The following is a 20,080-nucleotide window of genomic DNA, read 5'->3' as shown; positions in this document are numbered from 1 at the left end:
AAAACGAATAAAAGATCCATGAAAGTCATAAATCTTTATATTTATTAATTCTTTTAATGACAAAATATAACATTCTATTCTTTTCTAAAGATCGACATCATTGTTCGGGTGATCATTTTATAATTTAGCGCTATTTCGAGCCTCTTGCTTGTTTCTTCCTGTATTTTTTCACTTCTCCTATCTAAAAACAAATCTGAATAATATATTTGATCCATAAAAATAATTACGACTTGTTTATTTCGAATGATACTATATCAATACTGTGATTACTAAATTTAAAATACAAAATAGCCAACAATAATTTAGGAAAATAAAAAAGTGAAGAAACGACATTATACGTCACTGTACTATATGATTTTGAATCAATCTCAATAAAAAAAAAGAAAACTCTTATCCTAGAATTACACGATACAATGATTCAATTTCATACTATCCTATTCTCCAACTTTACTACTAGTTATTTCCTCTCACATATTGGCAATTCTATTATATACATGTATCTACGCATGTCATTATCGAAGTATTGACGAAATGAAGAATAATAAAAAAAGAAAAATTTTGAAATAACATTGTATCGTCATATTGGTTTTTGTCTCATTGCTCTATTGGGTAAGCGTAATTATTGGACAATATGTTAAATTAATTCATATATTTATTTTTCAATCTATTCCATTGATTACTTTCCACGTCTAAGAAAAAAACATCGATATTTTGCCGAAAAAATTTGGCAATGTGAAAATTGGAGAAAAATGAGGACGAAAGTCGCAAGAAATCGGATACTGCACTAAAGAATGATAAAAATGATCGATAAAGTCGTCTTATCCTGCGGCCGCCGCGGATCCGGCATTTAGGAATTTATATTAAAATATGTAAATTTATCGATGCGGGCATATTTGAAAACAGATAAATTATGCCGGCCATGTATCGCGTTGGTAAAATATATCGACGCCGGGGACGCGCAGCGTTGGAGGGGGCCAACGGAACCGGAGTTCCTCGCATAACGGCACGTTCTGTCGTCCGGCAGAAATACAATTTATGACGATCATTGTGTAACGATCATAAATTATCTTGTTATTTACGTTCCCGTCCACTACTGATTTTCTCGTCTCTCGTATTTCTTTCGCCATTTTTGTGTCATCCGCGATTCATCGATCTCGAAAATTAGTCGATTTTCGATCGAAAAGCGCGTCAAGGTCGTTATTAAACGATTATTGAGAGACATTAGTTAATTGTTGTTTCCTTCAATTTTGTTAATTAATTTATTTTTAATTTGTTTGAAATTTCATGTATATTCAATTCTAATGATGGAATTAAGTTATAAGAATGTGCTTATCTATTCAATATGTTTGGAAATCTAAATTAAATTCAACTCAAGAAATTAGAATATTATTAGTAAGGTATAATGAATATATGTAATAATTGAATTATAAAAGACGGAAAAATATATTTTATTGAACTCTTATAACAAATTTAAAAAAATTATATAAAATTAGATAGTAAACAGAATTTATATAATTTTATTTTGACTTTTCCATTTGTAACTTTTTAAAAATATTAAAAATATAATATTCTGAAAAAAGTCTAAAAAATAATATTATTTTATAAGATATATATATATCATTTCTTAATTATTAAACGATTAAATCAATGCATGAAAATTATAACCATATAAAATAATTTTCAAAGACAGCTAAAAGAATTGATTTTTTAATGAACGAAGAATTTCTAATAAAATAAATTTTTCAACATATATAATCATACCATTATCCAATTCCAGAAAGATACAATCCAATCTCATTCGTAACTTTTCGAAATGTATTTTTCCTATTACTTCCAATTGTTTTTGTTTGACGTATTTTCCAGGAAACAAAAACAAATACTGATATTTAATTTTTCTGTAACATGAAACGCAACAGTGAGCACTGTCACGAAGTGATGCAACGATTTCCTGATGACGAGAGAGAAAAAAAAGGTATAAATTATTGCATTATGTATTAGGAGAAAGAGATAGATAAATAAATAAAGAGATAAAAGAGGAAAAAGAGAGAAAGAGAGAGAGAGAGAGAGAGAGAGATTCAGTTATCGTAAAATAAATTAAAGTCTATAAAGAGGTTGGTTAGTTTACTAAAACCAAGTAAACGTATCTCGAGGGTAACAGGTAAGCTCGAGATGCGTGCAAGATTCGTATCATCTGATTTGCGAGACGATGTTTTTTACTAACCCGAAGACTTTTTAATTCTTGATAAATGTTAAAAGCTTTTAAGCTTCGCCGTTTCTTATTTACGCTTTACCAACTATCCTCCAACTTTAGAAACATCTTCAATGTTTTTGTAAACATCCTCCTGAATATTTTACATTTTCGAAAAGAAATATCCTTATGATTTGTTCATTTATGAAGTTTAAGCAACGTTTCTCAATTTATTAAGGATATTTAATATAAATGGTTATTCTTGTTGTAAGTTTCTTGTTTGAATTATTAGATTACTTGTGATAACCGAACGCGACGAATGGCAGACAGACAAGTTTCGAGGAGGCTCTTTAACTTAACGTTAACTAGATTCGTTGCTTAATAACTAGGATACACCGTGAATTCTAAATACCGTGCATTATCAAACTCTAAAGTGGAACTTTCTGAAAACTGTAGAGGTTTAGTTCGTAGACTTCCTGAAATAGCCACTGACGATTTCATCCCCACGAGGATTGTTTGTAATCCACGTGGTGCGGTAGAAATAAAAGGAAACAGGAAGTGCGTTTCACTCTTGGATTGTTAGTTTCTCTTTATCTATCCAGAGACACGAATATACAATTCGATAACTTATAAAAGTTTATATTTTTTAAATGTATATGATATAAGAGATCAATATTTTTGAGATACCAATATTTAATTCACATCGAGCATAAAAATTAATATTCATTCTGTGTTTTTATTCAAAAATGGAGAATTTATACATTACACAACGGAAATGTAATTGTAAATTCAATTGATATATATGTATATCTGGAATATACTAGTATTGTTTTGTTAAATGTGCTCATAAATTTTTTATTTTGATTTTTTGAATATTTAATGTTTCTTAATAAATATAGAGATTTTCTTGCTAATTAATTAAATTTGATCCGATTGCAAATTAAATGAAAACAAGAGTTGATTGTTCATCTCACATCAATAATCAATAATCGATTTAATCGATTTAATCAATAATCGATCAATTGATCTTAAAATTAATATTTTAGAAATTTTAGAAACATGATCGATTCTTAATTAATCTTTTGTAATTTTTTTTCCTAATTAATTTTCAATCTATTCTTGTAACAAAAAGATAAAACATATAAAAAATTTCATAGTTTTTTCATAAAATCCAATAATCATATTTTCTACATATATATTTCAACTAATATAATAATTACAAAAACACAGTTATTAAATATATTATATTTATATTTGTACTATACCAATATTATATCAATTGCAATTAAAGGAAATAATAAATGAAAACTATTAGGAAAAATTCGTTTATTGATTTTCTGTTTTTAATAAGATTTAATAAAAATAGATTCCTTTAATATATTAAAATTAATAAAATAAAAAACTTTCAAAAAGTTCCAAACAATAATAATTTAAATCATAAATAGACATAACTAAATGACGAATCCAAAATTAAAAAATAGATCTATTAAATTTTTTCCCCTATGACCTTCATTTATTATGACATATATACTTAATTAAAGTATAAGTTTCGCATTATTTAAGATAATATCTACCTTTATATTAAAAATTGATACTAAAAATGAAATGCAAATAAAACTGAATAAAAAAAAAGGATATCATTAGAATGTAATTACCGTAAATATTTTCAATTGCATTGGTTAAATTTCCCCACAACTCTTCACTCGAATGTTAAAATTTCTGAAACGATTAAATGTAGAAAACCAGCGATATCGAGGTAATGGCATGTCAGTTTTTCGCGACAAGTTTTGACCGATAATTGGACTCGCTTTCAGAAATCGACGTAAACGAACGCGAGAAACATGTTGAGTTGGCGAACTGAAATTAATTGCGCCTAAACACGTTTCGTTCGTATTTATAATGCTGCTTCTATGTGTATACTACTCTATTATCGAGTTGTAAGTTTCCGCAGATTCCGCGAATTCCTCAATTTGCAAGAACCACCTTCCCTTCTCGGGGACAAACATACCGATTTAAGTTCCTTAAATGCGTTCGTAACTGTTTCTGACAGCCAACGCTCAACCCTCCCTCTCCCTTCTCCATGCTACTGTTGTTTGACCGCGTTTCATCTCTCGGTTCTCCGACAGTCGCAAGTCTCAAAAGGTTTTCAAGCAAACTTGTTGAAACTCTTTAGGCAATTAACGAATGCAAGAGTTTAACGTTTCATAAAATTGAAATGGATTATTTTAAAATTGTCGACAATTCATTCCATCTATTATATAGGAATTATTTCAATTTAAATACAAATGCTTGTCAAAGATTTTGTAATCTTTTCATTTTGTTGAGCTATGTATCCTAACATTCATATATTTTTTTTCTTTTTTTTAATTTGTTCTTCTTTTTTTGAATAAGTCATCTCACATACGCAAAACATAATTTTTGAATATATTGTATAAATCATCAGTAAATATATATATTCTCAAAATCAATGTATTTTCTATTATAAATGTATACTATGACAAGTATTTCTATTCATTCTTATCAATAATTTACTCTAAATATTTGTTTCTTTTTTTTTTAGATGATTAATTAAATATTTAGTAGTAAGTATTTACAATTAACTAATATAAAAATCTAACAAAATAATAATAGATATATAATAATATATATATGTTGGATTGTAGATTTATTAATTTTTATAAATTATATTATCTATATATTATATATAGATAATATATATAGATATTATAGATTTATTAATAAATTTATTCGTTAAAAATTTTAAAAGATTAATTTTAGAAACAAAAATATTTTTTATTTTAAAAATTAGTACACAAAAATTAAGTCTTATTTATTAAATTATTAAGTTATTGAAGTTAATCAGCGAAACGGAAATAGAATCAGAATTGTCTTGCTTCGTCTAATGCAAATTTAAATTGCTTATTATAATTATATATCTTAAAAATTTTAACAAAATTTTATACAATTTATATTTATTTAACAATTTTTATGATTGATTTTATCTTTAAAATCAAAAATGTTCTATAAACATATTAATATCTTGTATAATATTTTATGATTTATCCGATTTGAAGCAAAAATATACATATATACTGTAATGACCAATTGATGTATTGTCAATCAAATCATATCTATAAATATCACGATGTCAGCGTTTTAAAAGTAACCAAAAATTCTGATCCCTTTGGTAATATATTTGTTAGGATAAATATACAGATGTGAAACTAAATTTGTCAAATAAATCGTAAAACTATAACGTGTAGATATACATGTTTCTCTCCCTTTTCGACGATTTGTGTATCCAATATTTATTTTTTCTTTTTTTATTTATTTTTTTCAAGTTTGCAGTGACATCAGTGTTTATATTGGATATATTTCGTTAGTGATCGATATCGTTTGCTGTGTAACAGATAGATCATTATGGATTCTATTTCGTTCGTCAAAGTATTTTAGATTAATATATTTTTCAAAAAATATGCAAAGAATATTGAAAAGTTAGGTAAATAAATAACTTAATGGGTAAATAAATAAGTTAATTTAAAAATAATTTTTCAACTACGATAGAAAATCTTGCATAATCTTGCGAGATTTCTCTCTTTTCACGTAATAGAGAAATACTTCGAAGAAGTAAAATTAATATTAATTAATTAATTCTTAAAATTTCAATGTATTTTTCATTTTTTAAAATATAATCTTTCAACTGATAAGACAAAATTTTAAATATATGTGATATGTTCAGATTTTAATTCTCTATCATTTTATCGTAAAAAATATTTTCAAATGGAATTCGAAATATTAAAAGATATTATAAATTTTGAATGTTGATTCTCTTAAAAAAATTATTTATCAAAATTCTAATTATCTGATTGATTATTCTATGCATTCATACAGATCTTCATTAAAATCAAAATTTCGAATTATACATTTTTTTTTGATGGTGTACAAAATACTTTATAATTAAATGTATCCACGATCAATGATAATGATCAAATGCGAATTATCGTTTCTACTTGTTTTTCATATCACATTTCCAACTATACATATCCATTTCTATATACATAAAATACATAAAATATTACTATCTTTCATATTATAAATTTTCGAAAAAAAAACTTTAATAAAGCTCGACATCACATTTATTTACCGACTGAAAAACCATTCGTTTGCATTAGGCTATCCGCCATTATTTGCTATTTACGAGCATGTTCCGACTATATTTCCTCGTAGCGTTCAGCCCAATTTCTGCCGCGTCCCCCTTTGAAAATGGTGCCCGCGCAAAGTGCAGCGCCATAGCAAATTGGATTAGCGTTACTACTCCATCGTGCCTCTACCCTCTCGTTCCTCTTCACCCTTGTGAAACCTCATTCCATCCTTTCCATGGACCGCATCGAGCACCGTGCATTCAGTGGCTTCGCTGCGGCGCACCGACCTCGTTCGCTACTCGCACGTCTAAGAATCTGTTGCAGTTGGACACGCCGAGCGATTTGTGGCTACCGTTGGCATTTTCTCGTTGGCCGAGATTCGCGTGGGCACGTTTGACACTTAAGGCTCGAAATAGGAAGATGAAATTAAATAGAAGAATTGGGAAAAGTTGAAAATTGTAATGACTACAAAAAATATTTACACGCTACTATTTATTATGAGTTACATTAATTAATTATGTTTAAGTGTATCGTTACATTTCATATTTCAAATATATCGTATAATGTTTATTATCCAATCATTTGATAGTTTTATGTGTCTATAAAAATTTAATACTGTGAAATGGAATATAGACATTGAAAGAAAAATTTACTTCGAAAAATAGAAACATGAGCGGATAATTTTATGTAGCTATTAGATTTGTGCTATTGAAATTTAATTTTTGATACATATAATATAAATATTGCAATATAATTATAAATAATATAATATAAATATATAATATCGTGATATTAAAATTAAAAAGTTTTCACAAAATAATGATAATCAATTTGATTAAAAAGCTCATAGATATACTTACTTATATATTCTTACTTATATAATGTTTGAAATAAAAAGAAAAGAAAATAAAAAAAAAAGATAATCGTAACATTTAACTCTAAATATCATGATTATGTCATAATGAGTTTAATTTTCAACAAATGATAAAGATGAACAGGATGATTAAAAGAAATAAAAAGAAATTAAAAATTAAAAGTTATCAATTTTGATTCTCTTCTTTATTTAATAATTCAAATATAAATTGTCTGATTGCAATGAATAATAATAGCATAGAATAAATATTACATTACAATCATAGCGATATCGATATGATATCATTTATTAATCTCTTCACTTTGCGAAGAGATTAATGCGATATCTAATTCATCGCGCAAAACCAAATATCATTTATCCCATAGAAGTAATTCCATATTAGTTAGTTAATTCATACATGTTATTACAAATATCGCTTCAATTTCGAATATTTCTGATTTACGAATAAAGATTTCAAAATTAGATCTGATTGCGAAATATCTCGAAGAGAGGCGAAGCGAGAGAAAACCAATGATGGAGACTGCAGAAAGGGGCTTTGAGCTCAAATCGAAAAGGAGGTCACGAAAAGGATTTAGACAAGGTTGGCTGAAGGTAACGATAGGTTCGTTAGCAGAATACTGGCAGTGCAAACATGCACGCTTTAACCGGTACGTACGCCAATATAGTGTCAGATTTGAAATGGTTCGCGGTGTAACACGAACGTGCATGTAATGCGACCAAAATTTGTGTTTCTCTTTCCATTCTGGAAATAATTTGATTTGAGTTCCTTTTATGTTTCAATTACAGTTATTTTTATTTTCCAATTACATTTTAAAATAGAAGATTCGTTTTAAATTATATATGAAATATATGTCACTTTGAAAGATGAAAAAAGGAGAATGAGAAAACTTGGAGATATTTTTATTAAAATTTTCTATAACTATAATTTTTAAGATTTATTAAGATTTAAGATAAAATTTGCTTGATAAGATCAAAAGATTAATTGCTTAAAGAATTTTTTATTAAAATTGTTTACAACTATAATTTCGAAATTTAAATGTGAATTTATGAATTTAGTAATTTTGATAAGATAAGAAAATTAATTATTTTCAGATTTTTTATTATTATAATAAGATATTTTTTTCGATTAAAATAAAAAATTTTATTTCTTTTCTAATATTTTACAAAATTTCAATATTAAAATAATTGAAATTATTTGTTTATATTTAATATAATATAAACAAATTTTATTGAAAAAAATTAATTTGTTTTGTAAAAAATCCTTTTTGAGTTTGGAGTTCTTATTATAATATGTCTTTTATGATATAAGATTTAATATTGATGTTAAGGTAATTTCAACATTAGATTTTAGAAAAATCTATAAGAAATTTTAATAATTTCAATTTGTATTTTTTTTTTTTTTATGAAAACTTCTACAACTTGAAACTCTAATCATTAAATATATAGATAGTCACTTAAGATTATACTAAAATTTACTACTTTGCTATATTCATATTAAAATTGTTCAACTATAATTTCAATAATTAAATATTTTATAATTATATCCTTAGATTATAATTATATCCTAAATTAAAAATCTGAATCAAAAATCTAAAATGAAAAAATCGAAGCTCGAAGCAATGTCCCAATTTCCATTCGAGATTTCCTCCATATCTCTATCCGCCATAAAAATCTTAAGAGACCAGTCTGAAAATTGCCGTATACAGATAACGGTTGGTTGCCGGCAGAATGAATAGAAATATGTCGCGGATAAGTTTGCCCGCGGCTTGCTACCGACTAAACTTAAGGAATAACTTTTCATCTTCTTTTTCCTTTTCTTCTTCTTCTTCTTCTTCTTTTTTTTCCTTTTCTTTTTTTTTTTTTTTTTTCGTTTTTTAATCGTGCTCACACGATACCCCGAAGGTACTTGTTCCCCATCTTTATGCTTCATGCGATAGAACCTTAATACAACACGCGCATGCAAAGGATAGTGGTGTATATGCAGGTGGGCAGACCTGCGTATTCCGCTCACCCACTTGGGTAATACGATTTAAACCAACCGCGTTATCTTGCCATCCCCGAAATCACCCCCTTGGATCTTCCACCGACGTTTTGCCTTGCTACGTGCACCTCTTTGGACTATCCCTTAAACTTAATCCGTAGTTGCGAAATTGTGAGCCGGCCAACTCGCATTTACCTCCCTTGTGAACTATACTCGCGAATTTAATCGCGTGTTGCGTTCGCTGTGACTTCGAAATCTATTTGATGGTAGATGGAAAAATCGATTAGGTCGTCTTTTCATTTTCTTTTTTTTTTTTTAATTTTTTATTATTACACATTTTTTTGAAATTTGATTAATATATTTTGAACGCTAATTAAATAAAAATAGGTTTGATTCGGAAGAAAAAGAAATTTGAATAAATAAGTATTCTATTAAATCAAAAGTAAAGAAACTTTATTATATTTAATTAAAGAGATTAAACAAAATTAAAAAAAATCATATATAATAGAAATACAGCATTATATTTGAGATATAAGACGAATATAAAATTATTGTTGGAAATAAATAAAATTATATAAAATTATAGGAAAAGTAATAAATTATTATATTTTATATACTTTGATTAAAATAATTAAAAAAATTAAAAAATAAAAAGAATATAAAATTTTCATTTAATTTAAAAAAATTCTCTCTTGCACAAAATAATATTATAAAAATAATATTAGGTAATTAATTTCCAAAATTATTTATAATAGTTACAAACATAACTTCTAATTATAATCAATCATAATATATTGCATATATCCTCATTTCGCATATGAATTGTATTTTTCTATGTTCAGATTAAATACTAAAAGTTTTAGTTCAATTTTAAGAAGTTTTGATGAGGATTAAAAATCATTTGTTATTAACTAAATATTATGGATTTCTTGATTAACTTTTTTAATTAACATTAATTAAATTAATATTTCTTAAATTTTTTCAAATCATATATTCTTGAGACTGAGACTTCATATTTGTATAAAAATCAGAATTATGGAATTAATAAAATATTACAATGTATATTATATAATAAAAAATAAATAAATAAATACTGAAAATTAAACTTTTAATCAAATTTTCTATAAATATAATTTTCACAAAGATAAACTGTACTTGTTTCTATAAAAATATTCTATAAAATTTTTCTATGATATATTTATATAAAAAATAAACACAGCCTTTTAGAAATAAATATAATTATATCATCAGAGTTAATTTCATTCGATTTAATACTTTTATTGGTTTTAATAAGACAACCAATCTATCTAATAGTAATAATAAATCTATCTAATAGTAATAACCAATCTATCTAATAGTAATAATAAATTTTGGTTTAGATTGTAGATTTGCAAATCTGTTAGCATTGTAAATACCATTCAGATTATTGTAAACTCCTCGTTGTTTACCAAAGCAACAATTTAAAAGATTTTAAGCGTTTTATTGCTAACCAACAACAGCTCAATCAATTTACAAACATTTACCGTACATTAATATTCTACTTCAAACATAACTTCATTGTTTTTTCCTTCCAGTTTGCATATTGTACGTGAAATTAAAATCACATCGTACTTTCCACGCGATGCAAGAGGAAAAAATGTTTGCAAACAAGTTTTAATAGTACATTAACAAACTCCACAGGGATTCGGCGCACGATACGCACATACCCGCTTCGATTTTCCTTTTCGTGATGCGAATAGTCGGCCTCTGCCTCGAATTCTATCGATAAATTCGACGCGGTGCGAGCCACATTGAAAATTCCTCAGGATTTCTCCCGGTTATCTCGGCTGGTATGTTCGAACGAGCGGAGAAGTTTATGGGATGAGAGGGGAAGAAACGAGGGGGGTAAGTCTAACCCGCGAGAAAGATAAGCGTTATTTATCTTACATTTGCAAGGAAAAACTTCCATGGACGGCTATTCTTCTTTTTGACGAACGGGCGGAAAATAGCAGACGGAGAAATCCTTTCCAGGTGCAAGCCCGTGGCTGTCATTAAAAAGAAACGTTTATCTACCATTTATCAGCTGTCGTGGTAACATTTGCCACCCTGGAAACCAATTCTTGATCCCATCCCGTGGAAATTCACCTTAATGACCCCTTTCTCGTACTGAGCTTGAGAAACGAGTTTCAATCCTGAAAGTGATGATTCGTTACTATGTCAAGTTCCTTAGACGTTTTCTTTATAAATTAAATTGTTCGTTAAGTATTTTTTCTTTTATTTAATATATTTGATATTGTTAATTTTTTCTAAAAAATCATAATGTAACAAATTATAATTTAACATCAAATTTAATTATGTATGGATTTCAAAAAATTCAATATATAATACGTAATAATTAATAGATGACATTAATTGTTCGAGGTATACATTTTTAGAATAAGGAGTTTCAAATTGCAAGAAATTTTATTTTAATATTTTATAATATTTTATAATATTTTAATAAAATAAAATCGTTTCAATTGTTAAAGAGCAAAACTAAAAAATAAATTATTTAAATATTTAATATGAAATGATTACTATCCCATTAGTTATTTCAATTTTTCATGTTCAAAAATATTTCGCCATCATCAGATTTTTAATATCAGATTATTAAAAAATTGGGATATTTTTTAATCCATCGTGCAATATTTTGAAAGAGAAAGAGTCACATTAAAAGAATAAACAATTTCATTGATGTGAAAAATTTAAATTGGCAATTATCGGCACAAAATAAATCAAAACACAAATAAATCAGTTGTTAATAACAATCAATTAAAAATTTTAATCGTAACACTTTTAATTTGCTTTACCATGGACAAGATATATTGAATTTATCGAATAAAACTCAGATTAATATTATCTTTAACAAAGCTATAAATCTTAAAAATCTTATTAAGAATTAAATCATTTCATTTGCCACATAATTACATCTGCATAATCCAAAAATAAATTCGTAAATTATTACAGCCTCGACAATATTCGACGAAATCAATACGTTCGAACACGCGAATTATTTATAAAACGATATCGATCAACCGAATAGTACTCGTAACAATTCTCGTCGCGATGATTACCCTTTTAAGTAATATCTGTCCCGTGTTAAAGCGGTCGCGACAGTGGAGGTTTAGTGAAATTCTTAGACGACAGCTATTTGCGAGGATTACTCTTCCATGATTCATGAGCGTCGAACGTGAGAAATGTCCGTCGTTCTTATCCACCGCGCCATTTCCCGCGCCCGTGCTTTTTCTTCAACCCTCACCCTTCTCCATCCCTTTCCCTCCATCCCTCCCCCAACCAACCAACGTCTTCTCGCGTTACCCTCAATTTACAACGAGAATCGCGATTCTTGTCGCCTAGCATCGGTCTGGCATTAGTCCACGAGTCTCCATTCCTTGTCGTGCTACTAAATACGCCAATTCAATGCCGGTTCCAAGCTTATTATTTATTTTTCTCACATCTACAACTCTTTCGAGTTTCAAGCCTTGAGCTTCATGGTTTTATGACCTCGGTGTAATGGTGTTATCGGATAATCCGGTAAGCTATTTGGACGTACCGTCTTTTGGAATATTTCAGCTTTCGAGACGAGGATCCCCGCGACTCACTGTCCTTTTCTTCATCTCTGCTGCTCTTCTCGTTTTTCGGCTACACTTGTTTGTCCTAGGTACACATGGATTTATGTACATGCGCGTGGGCTCGATTTAAAAATCCGTAGGAGAATTCCACTGTTTACAATATTGAGTAGAAAGCATTTATTGATATTTTGGATTTTGATAGAAAATAAATCAATGTTAAGGAAAATTTAACTAAAGCATTTTAAAAATTATATTTGTACTTATAGGATACTCATAGACTTGGAAACGTTTAAGAAAATAAAATTTGTAAATCTCATGGAAAAATTAGAAATATTTAATAAATAGTATATAATGATTCACAAGATGACAATTTATAAGATTTCAATTTAATAAGATTTCACCATGCTTTTGTATATTTTCTTTTTTTTCATTTTTTCAAATTTACAATTAGATTATTATTATCTATCAATGCTGAATAATATTTCCTGAAATAAATATTTTAAATATTATTTAATTATTTTAGATTGTGGTTTAAATAAAATGATAATTTAAATAGAATATAAAATTTCGAATATAAATATTTTCATTTTGATAAATGCCAAAAAAATAGTACAATATAAAATAAAAAAATAAATTAGCAAGATTAGAGTACTCTTCCACAAATAATATAACTTTTTCGATTCATTTTTTGGACTAAAATCTAAGATTTTTTGAAAATGAAAAATGTTGTAAATAATAGTAAAATATATTTTTGCATGTAGAAAAACTATTTGATCAATATCACAATTTTAAATATATAATAATATATAAAGAAAGATTAGAAAATTATACTCGTAAAAATATTGAATGCGAATTATTATTTTCAGTAATAATATTTCAAATAAAAGAAATAAGTAAGATACATTTTAAAACAAAATCCAAATATTTTCGAAAATTTAAAACTTCGAAAATATTTCATTTTTAAAATTATATTATTTTTTTGTATATTTCTTTATATATACATACAATATATATATATATATATATATACATATACATATATACATACTTTAAAATAAATAGAATTATTCACTATTTATTATTTAAAATAGTATTTATCTAGCGTTGTTAAAAATCTGTCTAATAAAAATACCACACTATGAGATGCTTACACTCTAATGATGATCTTACAAAATTCAACAAATTTCTGTTTTTAATAATATAATTCGATTACAATAATAATGTGATTCCTTCGAATCAAATATTCTTTGTACTTCATCTTATCTAAATATTAATATTTTTTAAATTTATTGTACAATGATATACAAAAAGTTCATTACGAAATATCAATTACAATCCATTTACGAATGAAGCTTTGAACGAAATTAAATCGTATTTCTAAATCTCACTTTTAATTTAATAAGAAACTATTAATATGCACATGATCGTGCTATTCTATAACAGGAAACGCGAAATCGCATCGTATCCATAATATTTTAGCTCAGCGTTATATACAGACATAGTATCAAATTTTCGAAGTTCCATACAACTATACACGATAATAAAACGATACAAAAATCAACTAGCACACCAGTCGCGACACCGTTTAAAACATGGTTCTGTACAGGAGGGATGGAGAGGGAGGGGGAGGGAAGTGGCTTATCGTCGACGAGTGTTCGTAAATCATCGAGCGACGAAGTGTGTCGCAGCGTCGATCGCGCGGGAAATCGAACTCTGGATAGAAATCTGGTCGCGTAAATAATCGATCTCGATTTCAGGATCGTGGAAACGCTAACAATTGGCCGCCCTTGTTGCGGCCACGTATCACGCATGGGTAACGCTCGTCGCGTTTGCCGGCTCGCGCACACCGCTCGTATTTACAAGCAACATAAATAAATGGAAATTGCTAACCGTTGTAATGCTCGGGACTGCTCGCTTTCCTTGTTCGACCTGGCCGTCGCTTTAATTATACTTTGCCAAACTATGCGACTGGATAGAGACACAGAGAGAAAGAGAAAGAGACAGAAGCATAGATAGAGAGAGCAAGAATGAAAGCATGTGAGGGAAAGAGAGAGAGAGAGAGAGAGAGAGAGAAGAGCATGATGGTAAACTGTACGAGGGAAACGTGTGTCCGTGTGCGAGTACTATGGAATCGACGAAACTGTCGACGTATCGGTTCGTCGAATCGGCGGGAAATACTCGATAAATTGCCCTCGGGAAAGTATTACTTCAAAATAAATGTTACAGGCTAATATCGGGAACGGGGACGGGACACAACGTGAACCTGGATAAAATTGAAAAGATATTACGGGCCGCGCGCTTTTACAGCGACGCTTCAAATTGAAACGTCATGTTTTACTATCGCCAGTCTGCAGCAATAATAAATATTCCGTATGAGCATTGCATGCTCTTCCACTCTTTTCTATCGTTAGCCTTTACTTTCTATTATATATAGTAGTATATATATATATATATACACGCATGCCGTGTATTTGTTGTATTTTTTTTATTTTTTTTTTTCTTTTTTTTTTTTTTGTTTTTTTTTACGACAAATCCATGAATGTTTAATCGGCTTACCGATCGTGATCAACGAATCTCTATGCGAACTATATCTGTGTCATCTCAACGGAAGTCGAGGTGGATTGGATTTTTTTGTTGTTTGTGTTCTCAGGCTTGAGTTGAATCTTTGTATATTCTGTGGAATCTTTTTTTTTATTTGTACAATATTTCTTTTAAAAATTTTTTTCATTTTTGATATATGATGTACCGAAAATTGAAATATCGTAAAAATCATATTTATAATAATCTAGTAATTTATTAATTCTTGTTTAATAGTATTCAGTAGTATTGAAATAATTATATTTATTATGATTTACAAAATATAATAAATAAAACAACTACTCAGAAAGCATTTTTTCCATCCTTCTTATAATAAATTATAAGAAGTGAACGATCATCGATGACTGAGAAACTGAAATAAAATCAACTTTCTCATGTTTTCCTCACGCTCAGGAAAAAATGCTATACCTCTTCATCGTAGCTGCATCAACTCTATTTTAGGACAGAGCTTTGAGAAGATCTACTACAGAAATGATCCTGTGAAGTACGATCTTGACTTGTTACATCTAAGATGATGAAATATATAACCAGTTCTACACTTTTCTTACTATGAGAATTCGTTTAACTGTTGGGCCATCTATACAAAAAAACTTGAAGTTGATACTTAATATCCACCAAGAATTATCTCTCTTTGTTTTTAATTTTTGTCTCAATTAATGTGAACGTTATTTCAACTATTTAATATTTTCAAAATTAATAAAATGTTTCAATTTTTGCCTAAATTTAATTTAAAATTAAATAAAATAAATTAAATGTAATCTTTATATAAATTTTAAAGTTGTTATAATTTAAGATTATTACAAGAGATCTATGCATTTCAGAAATTATTAATTCCATTTTAAAAATTAAACTCATTCTACTTTTAATTATATTTCATGCTATTATAATATTACTTGAAAGAAATTTAACTATTTCATTTATTTTTCTTCTGTTTAATTCTTACTGGAAAAAAATATTATAATCTTACTTTGTTTTATTCAACTTCACTTATATTTTCATATTTCATTTGCTAATCTTAATTATATAAATACAATTTGTTTATTACAAACTTAAATGTAACTTATCATTAGTTCATAATCCATGTCACGAATATGATATTATTTTTCAGAAATATATAATAGATATTAAAAATAATAGTCGAATCATTATGTCGTATATTACAAATTACAAGATCGTAAAGCCATTTTACAAAAGACTTGATATCTCATTCATTCTTAAGACCATAATCACGTTAAAGATACGTTTTCCTCTCGAGTTTGAATCGAACAACTTTGGCAAATATGTTCTCATTACCAGGATAAATGTTTCATGACCAGTGACTCCATCGTTTGCAAGTTGGAGAGAATTGGTTCGTAGGTAGCTGAATGACAACGGAATAACGTAGTTAACGACATCATCCGACAGACTCCATTGGGTGCACTTAACAGAGCCACTTGGTATCGTTTGAATCATTGTTATGGCGAGTCTCGAAACGACATCACTTTTAACTTAAATGACATCACGTCGGCCTTTATATTGCACCGTATGTGTATATTTATATGTATTACATTATCGTCGTCATTAATTTGAGAACGACGAATCAAATTTTGTTTCATTGATAAAAATCGTGTTATATCGATTAATTCATGAGCGTGTAATTGGCATTTAGAATTGTATCGTAAGTGATCTATGGTATTTTAAATTCAGTGCAGACAGAAGAGATATAATGTTTTACAATTTTATAACAGAAATGCTGTGCAATTCAGCGATTTTATATTTCTAACAGCAGAATTATTATCCATTACGTATTATTGTTATAAATATTACCGAAATTGAGGAAAAATAAAGAAACTTTATGAAACCCGAATTCCGTAACTAACGATTTTCGATCTCTATGCCTTCTCTATATCTTTCAGGGCATCAGTTCTTTTATCTTTAATATGAAGATTCCAATATAAAAGTACCGAGTTTCTTTGTATTTCAAGCCAGCTATTTCCTTTATTCGGATTTTCCATGTCTTTCGCCAAAGCGCTTGCTCCGTTGCCTTTAATATGAAAGCCCCAATTCTATCATATAAAACTGTTGAATTCCTTTACATTACTCCTGCAAAATTTTAACATCTTCTTATTCGTCTACACTGAATTTTATCGTGGACGAATCCGAGTTAAGAAAGTTCGAAGGTTATTCTTTGAAATGTATAATTCTTAATGAAGTTCTTCTTAGTTAGTACTGTAGTTGTTTGTCCAAGTTGGTTGAGTTTCGTTACATAGAAAAGAGCGAAATTGTGTTAAGCTTTTTTTGTGTTCTTGAATATCTTCATTGCCAAGCAGAATTTCTTTAAAGTTAAAAGACGCCTGAAACTCTGAGGTGACATTTGAAAGTCAGCGGTGGGCTTATGACTCAGTGAGTAGCCGCTTTTGCCGTGAAAATGTGTCACGATTTTGGTGAATTAAATTAAATAGTAGCTGGCGCTTTTTGCAGTTTTTATTTATCCTCTTATCTGTCGCGGGGACTTCACTTTTCAGTGGCCTTCCTATTCACATTTGCTTCAGGTAACCGACATGTCATTTTGACAAATCCTGTAATATTCAGCTCTGTAATCATGCTCTCGCGTTTCATATGTACCATCATTTCTACATGTTCAAAACACGATTCAATTTAATTAACGTGAGAGATGTACTGCGTGTCTATAAATCAAAATTATTATTGCACAGATAGGTAAAATCAATTAATTTAAAATAAATTATATGAATTCTGTTTATATGAATTTCATTTATATGAATAAAATTTTAATAATAACTGATTATCTGCATTTAGTTAATATTATTAAGTTATTATTATTATCTAAATTATTATTGCTTTTAAATTTTTTATAATATGACTTTAATAATAATAATAATATATCTAAAAATATATTTTATATTTTTGATATGAAATAAGTAAAGAATTAATTCATTAAACATTAGGCAATTATTATGTATTTGCAAAATGATTTCTAAATTTATAATACTTATTACATTTATTATATATATATATATATATAATATAATGAAATCCTGATCTTTGTTCATTAAATATACATATATATATTTGTTAAGAATTTTTGCAAAATTCTACTATACATTTATTAAGAAAGATTATTTGGTTGTATTTTTTATAATTACAATTTATTATAACTACAATTTTTTATAACTACTATTGAAAAATATCGAATATATTATTAAGAATGATCAGATATTTATTGAAAGTCATATAAATTTATATCAAACGAGATTCTAAGTTTTTATTTTTAAAAGGCATCTTCAAAAACAATAATTATTTATGAAAATAGTTTGCACTAAAGTTCAAAGAAGACGTCAAAGATATCAATATAGATGAAACATTTCTACGAAATACAACTTTATTGTAAGATCTTCGATTTCTTAATGACTCACATTAATCACATCTAAGAATTGTTTTCCTTTCATTTTTAGCTCGTTATAGCTGCGTTAAGAGTGGCTATTGTTATTATTTCACCAATTTCATTTATTGTTATTCACTTGATTTTGTGTGCAAATGATTAATACAATCTTCAAGATAGAGAAGATATTGGAAAAATTTTTTTTAATCTTTTCTTTGTAAATAAAGAAAACATTGATGAGTCTCATGGTCTTATTGAGAAATGCATTGTATCCGATAAATGTGCCGTGAAATTTGATGAAATGGGAAAATATTTTTACGTAACATCTATATTTTTCTTTTTTTAATTTTCTTTTCTTTAAATTTTTATATTATTTTTTATCTAATTATTTTTATATTATCATTAAAGCAATCTTATTCATAAAATCCTACTTAAAAAATTTCTACGTGAAATATTTTATATTATATATCATGAATCTCTTTAATTTCGTCTTGAAAGAGAAAAAAGATTTCTATGTAACGTATTCTATTATAAAAAAGAAAATTTCACAAAATTCTTCATCTTTGAATTACGAATGTAGATTAATTTTTTAATAAATTTTTTTTTATGATATTCTGTTCTGTAAAATAGTAGAAATTCAATAATTTGTTATATTATTTCTATATAATATATTAGTATAAAAAGTTTACAATATCTTTAAAACTCTATACAGTAATTTCTTAATTGCTACAACATATAATATTAAGCATTAAATTAATATTTCATATTTTGAAAATATCAAATAATTTTAAATATATTTTATATCATTTTTCATAGATTGTGCTTTTTTTTAGTTATGTTATAATACCCGATAGATCTTAAATATTCCAAAAATTAATAATAACACATCTTATGGTGAATCCATTTCACTTTATTCATGAATTTGTGTACAGTAATAGATAGTAGATATTTGTTCGAACGATGCTATAACAATGTCATAACTCAAAAATCATGATATAACGAAAATGATTTTAAATGATTTGAGTTAATTCAATTACATAAGAATTTCAAAATATAAAATTGGAAATTCATAATTCAAAAACTTACAAAATTTTATCAATAAAAAGTAGAAACAATATTTTCTTTTATACCAATAATTTAAAAAAATTTTTTAAATTATTATCTCATTGTTGCGGTAAATGAACAAAATAAGAATTGCTCTATTTATTAATTTAATTTAATTTTTATAGATTGAAACTGGCGTAATAATTAACTGGAATAAAAAACTGGAATAATAATTATTGCAGATTTTACAAATTGCTAATGATTATTGTATTATTACATATAAC

General features: G+C 27.2%; 1 non-coding gene across 1 annotated transcript; it reads right to left on the bottom strand.

The window, feature by feature from the left end:
• Positions 1-15,650: 15,650 nt before the first annotated feature.
• Positions 15,651-15,867, bottom strand: LOC122716928. Its single transcript, XR_006347120.1, has one exon. It is a non-coding gene; the product is annotated as a small nucleolar RNA U3 (small nucleolar RNA).
• Between the last annotated feature and the right edge of the window lie 4,213 nt (positions 15,868-20,080).

The sequence above is a fragment of the Apis laboriosa genome, unplaced genomic scaffold (genome assembly GCF_014066325.1).
Source record: "Apis laboriosa isolate Shangri-la unplaced genomic scaffold, ASM1406632v1 scaffold49_cov149, whole genome shotgun sequence".
NCBI lineage: Eukaryota > Metazoa > Arthropoda > Insecta > Hymenoptera > Apidae > Apis > Apis laboriosa.
Note: the sequence above shows the minus strand (reverse complement) of the source record. Positions and strands in the feature narration are given on the sequence as shown.